This window comes from Lepidothrix coronata, unplaced genomic scaffold, assembly GCF_001604755.1.
Source record: "Lepidothrix coronata isolate B3197 unplaced genomic scaffold, Lepidothrix_coronata-1.0 Scaffold31, whole genome shotgun sequence".
In the NCBI taxonomy this organism is placed as follows: Eukaryota; Metazoa; Chordata; class Aves; order Passeriformes; family Pipridae; genus Lepidothrix; species Lepidothrix coronata.
This window is the reverse complement of record NW_016690211.1, coordinates 8539007-8554168: the sequence shown is the minus strand read 5'-3', so window position 1 is coordinate 8554168 and position 15162 is coordinate 8539007. Positions and strand designations below refer to the sequence as shown.

The following is a 15162-nucleotide window of genomic DNA, read 5'->3' as shown; positions in this document are numbered from 1 at the left end:
GCACCCAAGGCTCTACAGTGTGCCATGCTCCTTGCCTCCCACATGTTAGACCCTGTCGTGATCCCTGGCAGGATGTCAGTGAAGCAAGGGAACTGGAGATGTGTCTTAAGGTCCTATATGGAGGCCACTGCACTACACTGTATTAAAGGTCTGAGAAATGCAGATTTCCTGGCACAGGACCAAGTAATCAAGACAAAACCAAATACAGTAGATCTGACAGGCTCACAGTAATCTGCCTAGATGTCACAAGAAATCTGTCCATTTAATACCCCTGTGTAAGGTTCAAAATTTAGAGAAACCTGGAGTATATTTTTATCCCAATATGAGGGTTCTAAGGCATTTTTTAATTTATTTATTTTTTAAGTTGATAGGACAAAACTTAATGTCCTTTTGAAGCTCCATATAAGCACAAAGAAGGAGTAGGCTCTAATGCCTGGGACCTGAGGGTTCCAGTATGTGCTAACGGCCCTGATGGGAGCCTTGCCTGAACCTCTACCATATAGCTTGCTCCATCTCCTGGGGTATGGGAGTCCCATTTGGGCTCAGCCTGGGCTCAGTCTGTGCCTGAGCTGGGTTAGGGATGTCCCCATCTCCAGCTCTCTCTGGCATGGGTCTTGGACATGCTTGTGGTTAGTGTGTTTCCTGGGTGGATCCCAGGTATATACTGTAGCTTGTCTCCGGTCCTGCCTTTGGTCATGTTGGCAGGATGGACTTTGGACCCATGTTGTAGCTTTGCTTTCAGTTTTATGTGTGGTATCATCTCTTTTGCTCCTGACTGAGCTCCCTGTTGTGTCTGGGACTGTTGAAGGACCCTGTCACTAAACCTAGCTCTGCATGATGTGCACAGCCTCTGTGGGACTATGCCCCATGGATGAAGGTGTGTGTTATGCAGGGGTTGCTGTAGGCTCCTTGCTTGCCTGCAGTAGCCATTGCTGTTCCTCAACATGCAGCTTCAAAGCTTTGTGTACAGTGTAAGTGCTGCACACACAGCAATGCTGCTGTTTGCACATACATCTAGTCTGATAGCATACACAAATTATATTTTGACTATCCAAAAGCCAGGTAGAAATGTAAGCCAGCCATTTGAGTGCCCGTAACCAATCATTGTATACAACATTCAGTAGTTTGCAGGAGATTTGCCAATGTCCTTGAGAGTTGAACAGTGGAGGCCAGGACTGTTGTCTCTGCTGGACATGGAAGATGGAATACTTCCTTTCAGTAGCGATATTTTTCTCCTTGCAGTGTTTCATCCTGTTGTCAGTTCTGTGTTGGAACACTGCAAGGCCTGGTGTACTGGCTGTAGTTCCCACAATACCCAGGCTCTACCCCGATATTTGCAATTAGCAGGCATTATTATAATCAGGTGAGCTGTTTGAACTAAAAAGCTTCTTATAAACAGAGTGAGCTTGTCTGCTGCTTAAGTCAGTCATGGGCTCCAGACTGTGTCAGGATTTATTCATGCAAATTAAGAGATCATACCACAGCGGGTAGTAGAAAACATGAGGATAGTCTCTTTAAATTTTGAGAACCAAAACCGAGCAAGGAAGAGCTATAGATGGAAACTCTAGAAAGACTTATAGGAATGAATTATTTTCTTTAACTTTTTAAGTGTTTTACCTAATTTCAGGCTGAAGTGACACTCCCTGCAGCTTCTTGGCACCCTCACATGACAATGTTTGAGTGTTTGATATTTCAAGAACTGAAAGAGGCCTTCAAGAAATACACTGAATGTCTGGAACCTTCCCTCTACATGTGCTTTTGTGACACAAAATTAAGTGTCTAATCATACTTTTTCCTTCTGTGAGCCTCCAACCTGGAAAATTTCAAGAGTTTCATCTCTGCTGTCAAGAGTTTCATCTCTCTATTATAAATTTTTTTCTATTATAAAAATACTGAAACAAAGCTCAGTTTTGAGAAACTTTTGGTTGAGTCAGAATAGTTTCCTGCAGAAGACCCTTATTTGGGCTTAGTCTGTAACCACCACTGATTGCAGTCTCCATCTCAGTGCAGCAGGGGTCTGGGCTGTCAAATTTACCCAGCTTCTTGGCATTGGTTCTTGTCTTCCTCTGTCCCCTTGCGAGTGGAGTTCCCCAAATCTTCACTGACTAGGTTATCTGCTGCAGCCCCATGGACTAGCTCCCAGACTGGTTTTGAAGGACAGCTCCACCTTGGCTGGCCAAAGGCAAATAGTTGGGCTGCAGTGCCCTGCTCAGGGGTGATCCTTTGCAGGTGCATGAGACCGGACTTTGCTTGAGATCAAAGTTTGGCAACTTTTTCTGAACATCCTCAGAAACCTTTCATCCTGGACAAAAAAGTTAATAAATACATGAAATCCACATGCTCTGTGTTTGCCTGTACTTCACCAATTTTCAGGGACTGAATCTAACAAGTCTAGTTGTCTCCAACATGCCTAGGTGTAACACCATTAAGAACAATTTTAGTTAAGTGTGTAATGACAGATCATTATTTTAAGCAGTTAGATCATTATTTTAAGCAGGGTTGGAAAATCTGGAGCAAGTGTTAGCTCTCTTGATCTTTTTATGCTGTCTCAACTCATCACTGACATTTGCATTGCAGGAATGAGGAGTGAACTGGGGAAATCCAGTATATGAACACTCAGAGCTTGATTTCAAAGGATTCATGAAGAATCACTACTGACAAGGTATTATAACTTACACTATTACTTCATTCTTTTTTACCAGTGATTTTTTCATCAGACAGATGTCTGAGATGGCTCATAATACTGAAGCAAGTCAACAGGAAGGGGCAAGTATTCTGCAGTAATCTGTTCCTTTTGTGGGGAGAAAATTCTCTTGGCATAGCACATTCCAAGATCCATTCTACCCCCTTCCTTCCCACTTCCCTTTTGATATTGTTTGAAGGATTAATAAAGCTTCTTTTATAAAACTTCTCTTTTTAAAGGGGACTGGGGGAACAAGTCAAGCTAAAGATGACATTAAATTGTCCCTGTTAACTCTTGGAAAGATACTACCTGTGCCATAGATTGCAAGCCAGTTATGTAGGAACATCAGGTCTTGAGTCCTGTAAAACTCCAACATTGGTGTCTGCAGAGTAATACAGCTGACAAACTGACATGCTATGGAAATCACTGGAAATTTGTTTCTTATCTAGGTTGTTGTTTTGTACTGAAGAGTTATTCCACTATTACAAATGATGTTCTGAGAAGCAAAATTATTAATTAATGTCCTTAGAGCCAACATTTTCTTGTTTTCCTGGGAAATACAGGAATCCTTCTACAAGAGGATTTTTTTTAGTTAGCAGTCACTTGCCTGATCTGGTGTTTGGGGTTACACTTGAGTAGCGACTGACTTTGCTGACCTTCAGAGGTCCTTCCTTAATGTTTGTATGATATTATGCTATAGTCCAGTTTTAAAATGAGTTTACTACATCTCTTCAGTGGAACTCAGTCAGTCTTATTTCCTGCACCATCCCAGCTGTCTCCCTCTCACATCTCATGTCACATGTTTTCATAGAATTATAGATTGGTTTGGTTGGAAGCAACCTTTAAAGGACATTTAGTTGAATAACCCTGCAATAAGCAGGGTCATCTTCAGAATCACAGAATGGGTAAAGTTGGAAGGCACCACAGTGGGTCATCTGGATGACCCTGTTCAAGCAGGGTCATCCTACAGCACATTGCACAGGATTGCATCCAGATAGTTCTTGAATATCTCCAGTGAGGGAGACTCTACAACCTCTCTGGGCAATCTGTTCCAGTGCTCAGTCACCCACACTGTAAAAAAGTTCTTCGTTATGTCCAGTGGAACTTTCTGTGCTCCAGTTTCTGCCTGCTGCCTCTTGCTCAATTGCTCAGCACCACCAAGGAGAGCCTGGATCCATCCTTTTGGCACTCTCCCTTCAGATACTTATTGTCCTGGTTCCAGCCAGGACGGGGTTAATTTTTACAGTAGCTAGGAGAGGGCATGACTAGGACACAGAGGTTATTCTGTACCACCTTACATCATTGCCAGAGGCAGGGGAAAGGGACTCTCGCTTCCAAGGAGAAGGTTCTTTCTGGTTGAGAAAACATAATGGGGGAAGCCATCTGGTATTTTTTGTTGCTGGGGGCTTTCCATATTAAATGTTTCTTTCTCTTATACCTTCTGTTATTAATATTGTTGCTGTTACTGTTTGTTTTCTTATCTCATTGCTGTTTCCAGTAAGTTGTTTTTACCTCAACCTGTGATCTTTGCCTTTGCGCCTCCAGTTGGAGGAGAAGCAATGCATGGTTTTTGCAGGAGTACTAAATTGAAGAATACCATTCCTAAACCACAACACTTATATAGAGTGAAAAGGTCCCTTCTCAGCTGTCTCTTCTTGAGGCTGAACAGGCCTTGATCCCTCATCCTTTTCTCATAAGAGAGATGTCCAGTCCCCTAGTCATCTTTGTTGCCCTCTGCTGGACTTGCTCAAGGAGCTTCATGTCTCTCTTGTCCTGAGGAGGCCGGAATTGGACACAGCACTCCAGATGCAGCCTCACTAGAGCTGAGTAGATGGGCAGGATCACCTCCCTTGACTCCTGGCAATACTCTTCTAATGCAGCCCAAGGTACCATTGGCCTTCACAGAATCATAGAATCACAAAATCATTTAGGTTTGAAAAGAATGCTAAGATAATGAAGTCCAAACTTTGATCAATCACCACCTTGTCAACTAGACCACAGCACTAAGTGCTACGTCCAGTTGTTTCAGGAACACCTCCAGAGATGGTGCCTCCAACACCTGTGCTTGGCAGCCCATTCCAGTGCTTAACAGCCCATGAATAAATACTACCTGATGTCCAACCTGAACCTCACCTGACACAGCTTGAGGCCATTTCCTCTAGTCCCGTCCCTAGTTGCCTGTGAGAAGAGGTCAACCCCCACCTGGCTACAATCTCCTTTTAAGTAGTTCTAGAGAGTGATTAGGTCTCCTCTCAGCCACCTTTTCTCCAGGATAAAAAACCCCAGATCCCTCAGCTGCTTCTCATAGGATTTACCCTCTAGATCCTTCAGCTTTGTCGCATTTCTCTGAACTTGCTCCAGCACCTCAATGTCTTTAATAAGTGAGGGACCCAGAACTGAACACAGGAGGTGCAGCCTCACCAGTGCCAAGTACAGTGGGACAATCACTGCCCTGGTCCTGCTGACCACACTATTGTTGATCCAAACCAGGAGACCATTTGCCTTCTTGGTCACCTGGGCACAATGCTGGCTAATGTTCAGCTGCTGTCGACCAGCACCCCCAGGTCCTTTTCTGACAGGCAGCTTTCCAGCCACTCTGCCCCAGCCTGTAGTGCTGCCTGGTGTTAATTGTGACTCAAGAGCAGGACCCAGTGCTTGGCCTTGTTGAACTTCATACAACTGACCTCCACCCATGGATCCTGCCTGTCCAGATCCCTCTGCAGAGCCATCCTCCACTCCAGCAGATCAACACTCTCCCCTAACTTAGCATCATCTGCAAACTTTCTGAAGGTACACTCAATCCCCTTATCCAGATCATCAGTAAATATACTAAAGAGGACTGGCCCCACTAGTTGCTGCAAGAGCACACTGCTGACTCATGGACAGCTTGCTGTACACCAGGTTATTCTCTGCAGAGCTATCAGGTTGGTCAGAGCCTGGTCCAGCCTGACCTTGAATGCTTCCAGAGATGTGGTATCTATCACCTCTCTGAGAAAACTTTTTCAGTCTTTCCCTACCCTCATAAATAAAAAATGTCTTCCTTGTATCTAGTCTACCCCCTTTTACTTTAAAACCATTAGCCCTTGTCCTATCACAATAGACCAAGATAAAAAGTTTATCTCCCCACATCTGTCTTATAAGCCCCCTTTAAGCAATAAGGTCTCCCTGGAGCCTTCCCTTTGCCGAGCTGAACAACTCCAACTGCCTCATTCTGTCCTCATAGGAGAGGAGTTTCATCCCTCTGATCATTTTTGTGGTTGTCCTCTGGACCCTCTTCCATAGGTCCACGTGTTTCCTATGCTGAGGAACCAAGATCTGGACACAGCACTACAGGTGGGGTCTCAACAGAGCTGAAGTAAGGGGCAGAATCACCTCCTACCTGCTGGCCTTCTTTTGATGCAGCTCAGGACATAGCTGGCTTTCTGGGCTGTGAACACACATTATTGGGTCATGTCCAGCTTTTCATCCACCAGTACCCCAAGTCCCTCTTAGCAGGGCTGTTCTTGATCCCTTCAACCCCCAAACTATATTGTGCAACCAGGGGTTGCACTGACTCAGGTGCAACACCTTGCAGTTGGCCTTGTTGGACCTCCTGAGGTACACATGTCCCCATTTCTCAAGCTTGTCTTGGTCCCTCTGAACGGCATCCCATCCTTCAGGTCTGTTAACCACAATAATCAGCTTGGTGTCATCTTCAGACTTGCTGAGGGTGCACTTGATCCCACTGACTATTAAACAGTACTGGTCCCAGTATGGACACCTGAGGGACAACATATGTCACTGATCTCCATCTGGACATTGAGCCATTGATGACTACTCTCTGGATGTGACCATCCAACCAATTTCTCATCCACCAAACAGTCCACTCATCAAATCCAAGTCTCTAATTTAAAGAGAAGGATGCTGTGGGGGGCTATGTCAAAGGCTTTACAGAAGTCAAGATAAGTAACATCTGTAACCCTTCGCTTGTCCACTGCGGTAGTCACTCCATTATAGAAGGCCACTAGAATGGTCAGGCAGGACTTGCCTTTGGTGAAGCCGTGCTGGCTGTCACCAGTCACTTCCCTGTCCTCCATGTATCTTAGCACGGCTTCTAGGAGGATCTCTTTCATGATCTTCCCAGGCACAGGGGGGAGTGAGGCTGACAGGCTTGCAGCTCCGAGGGTCCTCCTTTGTACCCTTTTTAAAGATGGGTACAGTATTTCCCCTTTTCCAGTCACTAGGAACTTCATCTGACTGCCATGACTTTTTGCTGGTATCAAGATGCTTGCTCACACATTGCACTTGGTGCAGTTTTCCAACCTCCCAGAGGTGAAATTGCATTTATCCATGATATCTTCATCTTCCCTCTCAAATAGCTCTTCTCTTTCACTTTTTTTCATCAAGCTATTGACAGACTGCTACACTCCAGATTTTAAGTCACAAGCTGCCCAGAATTTATACATTTATTTAAGACTTTTCAAAAGCCTTTTGGTTCGTTTTGACCTTGAGTTTGCATCTAGAGAAAATGCTGCTATGCTTTCTCTAAGAGAATTTCTTTTAATTTGGTGAGAGAAATAAGACATTTTGGCAAAAGAGTTTTACATATAACAGGTAACATATAACTGAAGAAAGGCATTTTACTAAAACATCCAGCACAGAGACCCATTCCACAAAAAACACCCACCACAAACAATCAATATACCAGCTTTAGTAAAACACAATTCATTGGTTTTAAGTTACCCACAAGATAAGTAAAAGAGTAAAAGAAGAAAACAGATTAAGAGAGTAAAGAAAGAAGAGAGAAAAAAGGAGAGAGAGGACAGAAAAATAGTTACTGGCAAGATTTGATGGTTTACAGGGTGCTGACTGGAAGACAGGAGAGGAAGAGACAGCTCACGTGGAGCCTCATGCATTTATATAAATTGGTTTTGCCTCCCAGGCAGGATATCTGGTCATTGACCACTCAGTGTCTTCCTGGCCAGAGTGAGGTGTGCTATAGCCAACCAGAGTCTCCAGGGGCTGTGGTGTGGGTGGGCTACCAGGCAAGTCTGCCTTGACTGACAGCTCAGCTACATGGCCGTCAGCCCTGCCATGTGCTCTGTGTGGGTGCAGCCTGTTGGCTGCAGGCCTTCTGGCTCTGCCACGAGCTCTCAGGGGTCCTGGCCCTCTTTGCTGCAGGCCATGTGCTCTCCGCAGGCCTTAACTCACCTCTTCTCCCCCCCAGCCCCCAGTTTCCCCCTTCCCCCTGCAGTGAATTGGCTCTGACCCATATCAATATATAATTCAGTGTGATTCAAATCCAGTATCTCACACAGACATCAGTTGTCTTTTTTTCTCAGCCTTTGTTCTAGCAGATCTATTGGTCCAGACTCATTTAGTCTTATCTGCATGCCGATGGCCTTTCGCAGTACCTTTCCTAGGTTGAGTTAATCTTCACATTCATGACAATACTCTTGGCAGAATTCAAGAAGTGCTGCAGCTCAATTCTTCTACAATGGCACCAATGATTCTATCATTAAATACTTCCTGTTATATCCTAAAAGAGCATTTACCTTGTTTTGTGGTTGTGTTTCGCTGATGGCATTAGCTAACATGCCTTGTGAATTCTAAATGATCTTCTGTGACGTTATAGAAGAAGTTCTAGGAATTTCTTACATTTACATTATTTTGTACCTTGTATGAATTCATTTAATCAGCCTGAATTATCCCTGATCTTAAGGTCATATAGTAATTTCTACATGATATTTCAATCTTCCTGCATTGATAATGATTTCTACTATTATACCATGTGTACTTTTCATCAACATATCTATGCACTCAGATGAGTTCTATAATGACCTTATATTTTCTAGTTGTTTTCACTCATTTTCTACTGAGTATTTTTTGCAAACACTTTGCTGGACACTTTTTTCACCTAATTTCCAGCACGCACCTTTCTCCCTTCTATTTGCAAATAAATTATCTTTATGTTCCTCTGCTGGTTGCTACCAGCTATTCGAATATATCCTCCAGACAATTTCCAATGAAGGAAATAGTGCTAATAAGGAAGAAAAGTTGAGAAAGCAAGAAGCAGCCTTCCCTTCCCATTCTTCCACTCAAAAAACAACCAAGCAAGAAATACTAAAGTGTCAGAGTCGGTTTTGTGGTCATGCACTCATTTATGCTCAGAGTCCTGTTTGGGAACCGAAATGAGAAAATGATACTAGTGAGCTGCTGTTCTGTTTTCCTGCTTGTTTGCTATGTCCTCCAACACTCATCCTAAGCTGTATGATTCACAGGCTTCTTGAGATATGAACGTCTTTACTGTTAGTGTCTGTGTTTCTGTATTTTTTTAGCATAGTCTTGAGAACTCTCTTCTGAAGATCCCCACCTCCCAATTTTTAAAAAATATTTTCCTTAGAGCAGGTTGCAGCATTTGCAGTAGCTGCGGAGTGCTTGGAGCAGGAAATCTGATTTGATTCTGGTATGTAGCCTGAAGGTGATCCTCCAGAGTCAGCATGTCAAAACGTTGTGTAGGGAGGTCTTCTCTTCCTTAGGGCCTAACTGTGGTTAAGTGATGAAGAGATGAATGTAATTTAATATATATCTATGTATCAAAATGCATCAATTGCCTTTTACAGATGGGAATTAATTGCATGACACAAGCTAGAAACAAGAGGGGTTTTTCTCTGTTTATTGGTGGAGGACCTTCTAGCAGCATATTAGCATTGACAAACAGTACACTAAATCAGAATCCTGGGACGTGTCATGTGGCAATTGATGTACTTACATGAAACCTTTCATTCTATATGGGAAAATTCACGTTATAAATTTTGAAAAGTTTAGTCTGTCTCCCTTAAGGATAAAATATATCTTCTTTATTAGAATGGAATCTTTTGCTGCAGGGATAGTTGAGGAAACTGCTGCTAACCTTCTTGATTTTGGTTCTGTTGAAAGGAAATATCTCTGGCTTCGGTGGAGCTGTCACTGAGCTATATAAAGGTAATGACATGAACGTCAGTCCTTCTATAAGTTTCAAACTTGGGCTATCATGTTAAATAGTTCAATGAAAGAACATGGGTTCTATTAGACTTCTGCAGGGAATAACTGTGAAACATGCCTAGTATTATTTGAAGTATTGTGGGGGTCAGCTCTGCCTGCTGTCCTGGAAGGAGCAGGGAGCAGGGAGCCCTGAGTCCAGGGCAAGACAGACAAGGCTGTCCAGGAACTTTTCTGCTCCTTACAAACCTTGACCGGTCTCACTGCACTGTTGCTGAGCTTTTGTCACTTTGGAAGCAATGCTCACTGCTTCCCCATCAGCAGAATGGCACAGGGAACTTACAAGGAACTTGTAAATAGTCCAAGTGAAGCATGGTTACCATGCAGCCAAACCAGCAGCTTCTTCTTGAAGGAGAAAAGAGGGTGTTTGCTCCTACTGCACTGGCCTGTGAAAGAAATACACTGCTTTTCGTAAAGGGACACATCAGTTCCATGCCAGCTTTCATACCTGTAGTGTATTACTCACTGATTGCTGATACAACCCAGGGTCTCTAATTGCACAACTGATTTTTCTTCCTTCCACACCCCCGCCCCCCCAGTCTGTTATATAGACTGGAAGCTGCTGACCTTCACCATGTTGAGCAGTACTTGTTATTTATCAACAGAACTGAATTTTCTTTGAACTTCTTGCAGGATTCAACTCTTAAAAAATTGATAAATAGGGATCTGATGTGGAGGAGCTAGACCAGCCAGACGACTTGCAGGAAGATGTGGAGTACTGTGGGGAATCATAAAAGGGCATGACAGATGGGCCACTTCCCACTGCTTCATCTGAGGAGTCTAACCCTGATTTGTAAAACAGAAGGTCTGAATACCCCTGCCCAGGTACTTGCTGAATAAGATTTTCTCAAGGACTAAAGTGTGATGTTGTATTGGTAAATGTTTAGGAGCCTGAATCCTACGGAGATGTCTAAATGGTGGGCTGCTGCTATGCCACATCCACTGTTGCTGAAGAATTCTTGTGTATATCCTTCAATTTCATTAACTCAAGACACAGAGGAGTGATGTAACTGTCATGATTTGTTTTAAAGAGTAGGATTATCCTAAGATAAGAGTAATTACAACTTTTCCCTTCAGCTACTTATGTGAAAGCAATTTGGATAAAGCTTGGAAAAAAAAGAAAGCAGTATAGAACAGAAGGAACAGAAGAAGGTTATGTACATAATCACTAAACAGTTCAAATAAAAATTTCAAAGAGGTTAATGCATCTAGTCAAAGTCAATCTTCTATCTTCCATATTTTCTTCCACTGCTGAGAATTAGAATATAGGGTGAATTCAGAATTCGGGTGAGATGAACTTTAATATACTGTGTAACTAAACATGGCTTAATGGATAAAACTGCTTTGAGGAACCAATGTGTATTTGGATGGATAATTCATACACTATAAAACTATTCATCTGTCTAACAGAATCTACAGTTAAAAAGATCCAGGACCTCATCCTACTTGTATTAAATCAATTATAAAGCTGTCCTGAACTTCAGTGGGAGCAGAATCAGGGCATAAGTCATGCGTATTGCAGCCTAAAATGGAAGATTTTTAAAACTAGGAATGAGGCAGCACAAGGCAGGCAATTGGCAGCTCCTAGTCTGTGGACTGGGCCATTAAACATGTTGCTCTGCATCATTCCCATCCAAAGGTGACTGGCTTTGTGCTGGAAAGCAGAGTTTGCAATATGCTTCGTGACCAGCCTTTCTAATGGCTGAGATATGTTCTATGAAGTGTTAAATAATGAGTTTATGCCCTTTCCTTTAAGGGGTCACTCAACTTTTAGGTAAAAGGTGAAACAGGTTAAAAGAGTGTCTTTCAGACTTTAAATCTAGATGTCTATACTTTGTAAAGGAATTTTTAAAAGTATATGTCTCAGACACAGAATTACTGTGAAATTGGTTACCTATATGCAGTTAAAAGAGCTGACAGACACTTGTTGCATAAATATCCAAGCACCTCTGTCAGGGATGCAGAGAGGTGCACAGGAGTGTGTGTTTGTTAGAGATGGGAACCCTGGCATATGGCCCTTCATACTTGCTTCAAAATGCCTGCAGACTTGTCCGTCTCCATGAGGCTGAAAAACAAGTCTGCAAACTGGTTGTTATTTGATTCTCTTGTTTTATCTGTGAGCCATTCCTCAGGAAAAAGGCAGAAGAAGACGACTTTTATACACCTGGAATAAAAACTCCTGTGTATAGCAACTCTTTCTGTCCATTTCTCTAATTGTTTTATTTAAAGCCCTCCCTGGACCAAGAATGTTTTTTAAACATCTCACATACCCTATCAAAATTAATTTCTCTGAGGTTCAGGGCACTGTCTGTGTAGGACAATGGAAAAAGTGCCAGCAGAAATAAATGTACAATCTTGACTTTCAGACAGCTGAAGGCAAAAAAATCCCAATGGATTTTGTTTAAAAATATTTTCAAAAAATAATGAGAAATAGGAAAAGTGCACCAAAAGACACAGAGTGCCAAGTAATTTAATAGGTTTTTGCAAGCTTAGTTTACAGTAAATGTCACTTGCATGCTAAAAACTGCTCAGAGGGATTGGTTACTTTAATCTTGATGTACGAGAGAAAGCCTCTGTGTTTTAAAAGAGTAAATGGTCCAAGAGTTTACATCTCTCACCAAAGTGAACAGAGAAGGCAAAGTAAGGTGGTTTTCCTTATAAACAATTTCGAACTAGAGGGGCAATTAAAAGAATAAATAGGAGCTGTTGAAAATGTAATCTAAAACTTAAGCAGCCCTTCCATGACAAGGGTTTTTAAAAACCTTTTCACTAAACTAGTGCTAAGAGGAAAAGTCAATTACAGCAATAGTGTAAAAGAGCAGATTGTCAAAGAATAAGTTTCTAGCAAAGAAATGATCAAAATTTGTAAATTTTTCAGGCAGATCCCAAGGACGCATCATAATGGCTTGAAGCAAATGAATCATCTCTCAGCTGTAGTATTGGGTGGTATTTGAAAGCTCCATCTCTGAAATCCAGGAAAAAACCCCACACTGAAATAGACTCCTGCAGAACACTTCTTCTGGAAAAGTCCCTGCAAAGCAAGCACAGAAGTTCAATGTAATACATTAGGAAAATAAGACAACTTTATGGCCAGTTTTGGAGGATTTTCTGGGAGAAAGAAAAAGCTCTTGAGAAAGCTCAGTACCACACTGTGCAAAAGACCCAGCTTATTTTGTTCCATGAGAATTGAAACAGGAGGCTAGGCCCAAAAGAGTTAACTAAGAAATTTGGGCCTGCAAACAAGTTACCAACATCCAAGACGATCTGTGCTCGTTCTGTTCTACTTACTGGACCAAAGCTTAAGAGAATAGTACAGGAACATGTAATAGGCCTAGAAGCAATAAATTAGAAATACAGCAGGATCAGGTAGACATTTGAATAGGAGAAATAGGCCTGGAGCCAGGGCTTTTTCCAAGCTTCAGTGAGTGGGTCAAGAACAATAGAAGAGAAGAAGGGTCAGGCTGAGGAAGATGAGTTAGAGACCCCTGCCCTATGGAGGAAGATGGGAACGACCCCTCGAAATGGGGTGCCAAGAGAAGCACCGCCCCAAGCTCCACCTATACTCCGCTTGTTATTAATATGCATAGATAGATGTTGTAATCACTTGAATATGCATTTAATCACATATGAAGATTGTATAAAAATGCTGATTTTGTGTGAAGCCTTTGAGCAAGTTTGTCCAGCACGAGCTGGCTTGCTCCCAACGTTGAATAAACAAATACCTTGCTGCTTAAAGATAAAAAAGTCTCTGAGCAGTTTCTCAGATCGATTTTTCGGATTCAGAATCTCGGGAGATGGAAACAATTCAGATCTTACCATCTGTGTTTTGTTTTGTGACAGGGATTCCTTATGACAGGAGGACAAGATTTGACAAAAAAGTCCTGGGTCCAAGACCTCTCTCCTCCATGGCCTGGGCCCAGGGGAGGAGTTCTAGACCGAATGTAGGGGAGGAGGCACTGTGGATCCTGCTTCCTCACATGAAGCTTTTGTCTCTGTCCTTAAATCCCTTGTTCTATTGTTAATGCTGTAAAATGAGAACAAAATTTGAGCTTCAATTCTTACTGCAGTGGAAATGGGTAGGCAATAGCATTTACGAATATAGATGAACAATGTCAACATGCATGATTTTGAATTGGCCTCAATTCATCTTAATATTTGACTGTCCCACAGTACTACTGAGAAATAGCAACATGTATCCACTTTAAAAATACTTTCTGTATTATGTAGCTATCCCATTTTTTCAGTGTGAATAAGTCTCTTAAATTTCTTCTGTAAATTCTGAGTCTTGTTGCAGTTGCAGGTCAAGAAGAATTAATCTCCTACATACGGATCACAGCTCTCAATTCAGCTCTATAATAGAAATGTTTATAGGTATAATGTATAGCATGTTTTCCTTAGCAGCCTGAAAAATTTAAATCCACATACTAAATACTTCTATGTCTCTCCAAATGCTTATTAGTTTTGTGTTGTTTACTAGGTCAGCTTCTTGTCATTTTCTTGGTAGGATTGCAGGTTATTAAAATTTCTTTCTGCTTAGTGATGTTTGGAATCTTTTCTTCTTTATTGCAAAAGCAGTTTTAACACTTGTTATTTCACTTAGAAGGGACTTAAAAGTCCAACAGTGATTTTACATTTTATTACATATTTTAATAGAATATGTCATGTAAATGTAAGATAATCAACAGAGACCAATGAAGTACAACAGAGCCTAAAGGCACAGATCACAGTGCATATTAACCAAGAAAGAAAATTATGAGCTACAAAGAAAACAAAGCCTTTATGACAACTGTACTTTACAGAAAGATGGAAAACCTGATTACAGTCTTGCTTCTTCCAGTAGAATAATAATATCCCTGAATCTGAAAAAGATGTGAAACTAATGCAAGACCACAATCACATCAAAAGGACAGTTCAATATGCACCGATAATAAAACCAAAAACAAGTCAGAGAAAGTCATATAAAGTGATTATCACATCTAGCAGATTATTTCATTTCTGTTCATTATCTACTTTCCTGTGCAAAAAGCATCAACTCAAACATTTTAATAATAATAAAAAGAGATGCTGTAATTCTGCAGAACACTTCCAGTGAAGCTGGACAATAGTTTAAGCTTATGTCTACTGAAACTATTATGGTCCCCAGTAAATAAATACATAATTTTACCTCAAGTGAATATTTTCTTTTGCAGGCTGTTATCTTGGAGACCAGAAGAAGACAAACATACATATCTAAAATTATATGAATGGGCTAGAAAGTACTGCTGTTAAATCTCCTGTAGAGCCTCACCCATTGCCATGTCCCATAGCACCCTCTTGTTGAGAAAGGAGATGGCAGATGAGGGCTTGGAGGTATTTTGCTCTAAGTCACATTTGCTGTGTTCTATGTGAATGGTCACTGTGGGCATCCAGTTCCTTTCTCTTGGCTTAGCAAAACCACTCCAAAATGATACCATAGAGCC

General features: G+C 41.7%; 2 long non-coding RNA genes across 2 annotated transcripts; one reads left to right on the top strand and one right to left on the bottom strand.

The window, feature by feature from the left end:
• The first annotated feature begins 2572 nt into the window (after positions 1 to 2572).
• On the top strand, positions 2573 to 12690 carry LOC108495444. Its single transcript, XR_001874125.1, has 4 exons — positions 2573 to 2662; positions 9602 to 9646; positions 10337 to 10528; positions 12582 to 12690. It is a non-coding gene; the product is annotated as an uncharacterized LOC108495444 (long non-coding RNA).
• On the bottom strand, positions 11820 to 14897 carry LOC108495443. The gene is made up of 4 exons (XR_001874124.1): positions 14868 to 14897; positions 14516 to 14562; positions 13520 to 13727; positions 11820 to 12734 (listed from the first exon to the last, which is right to left on the bottom strand). It is a non-coding gene; the product is annotated as an uncharacterized LOC108495443 (long non-coding RNA).
• Between the last annotated feature and the right edge of the window lie 265 nt (positions 14898 to 15162).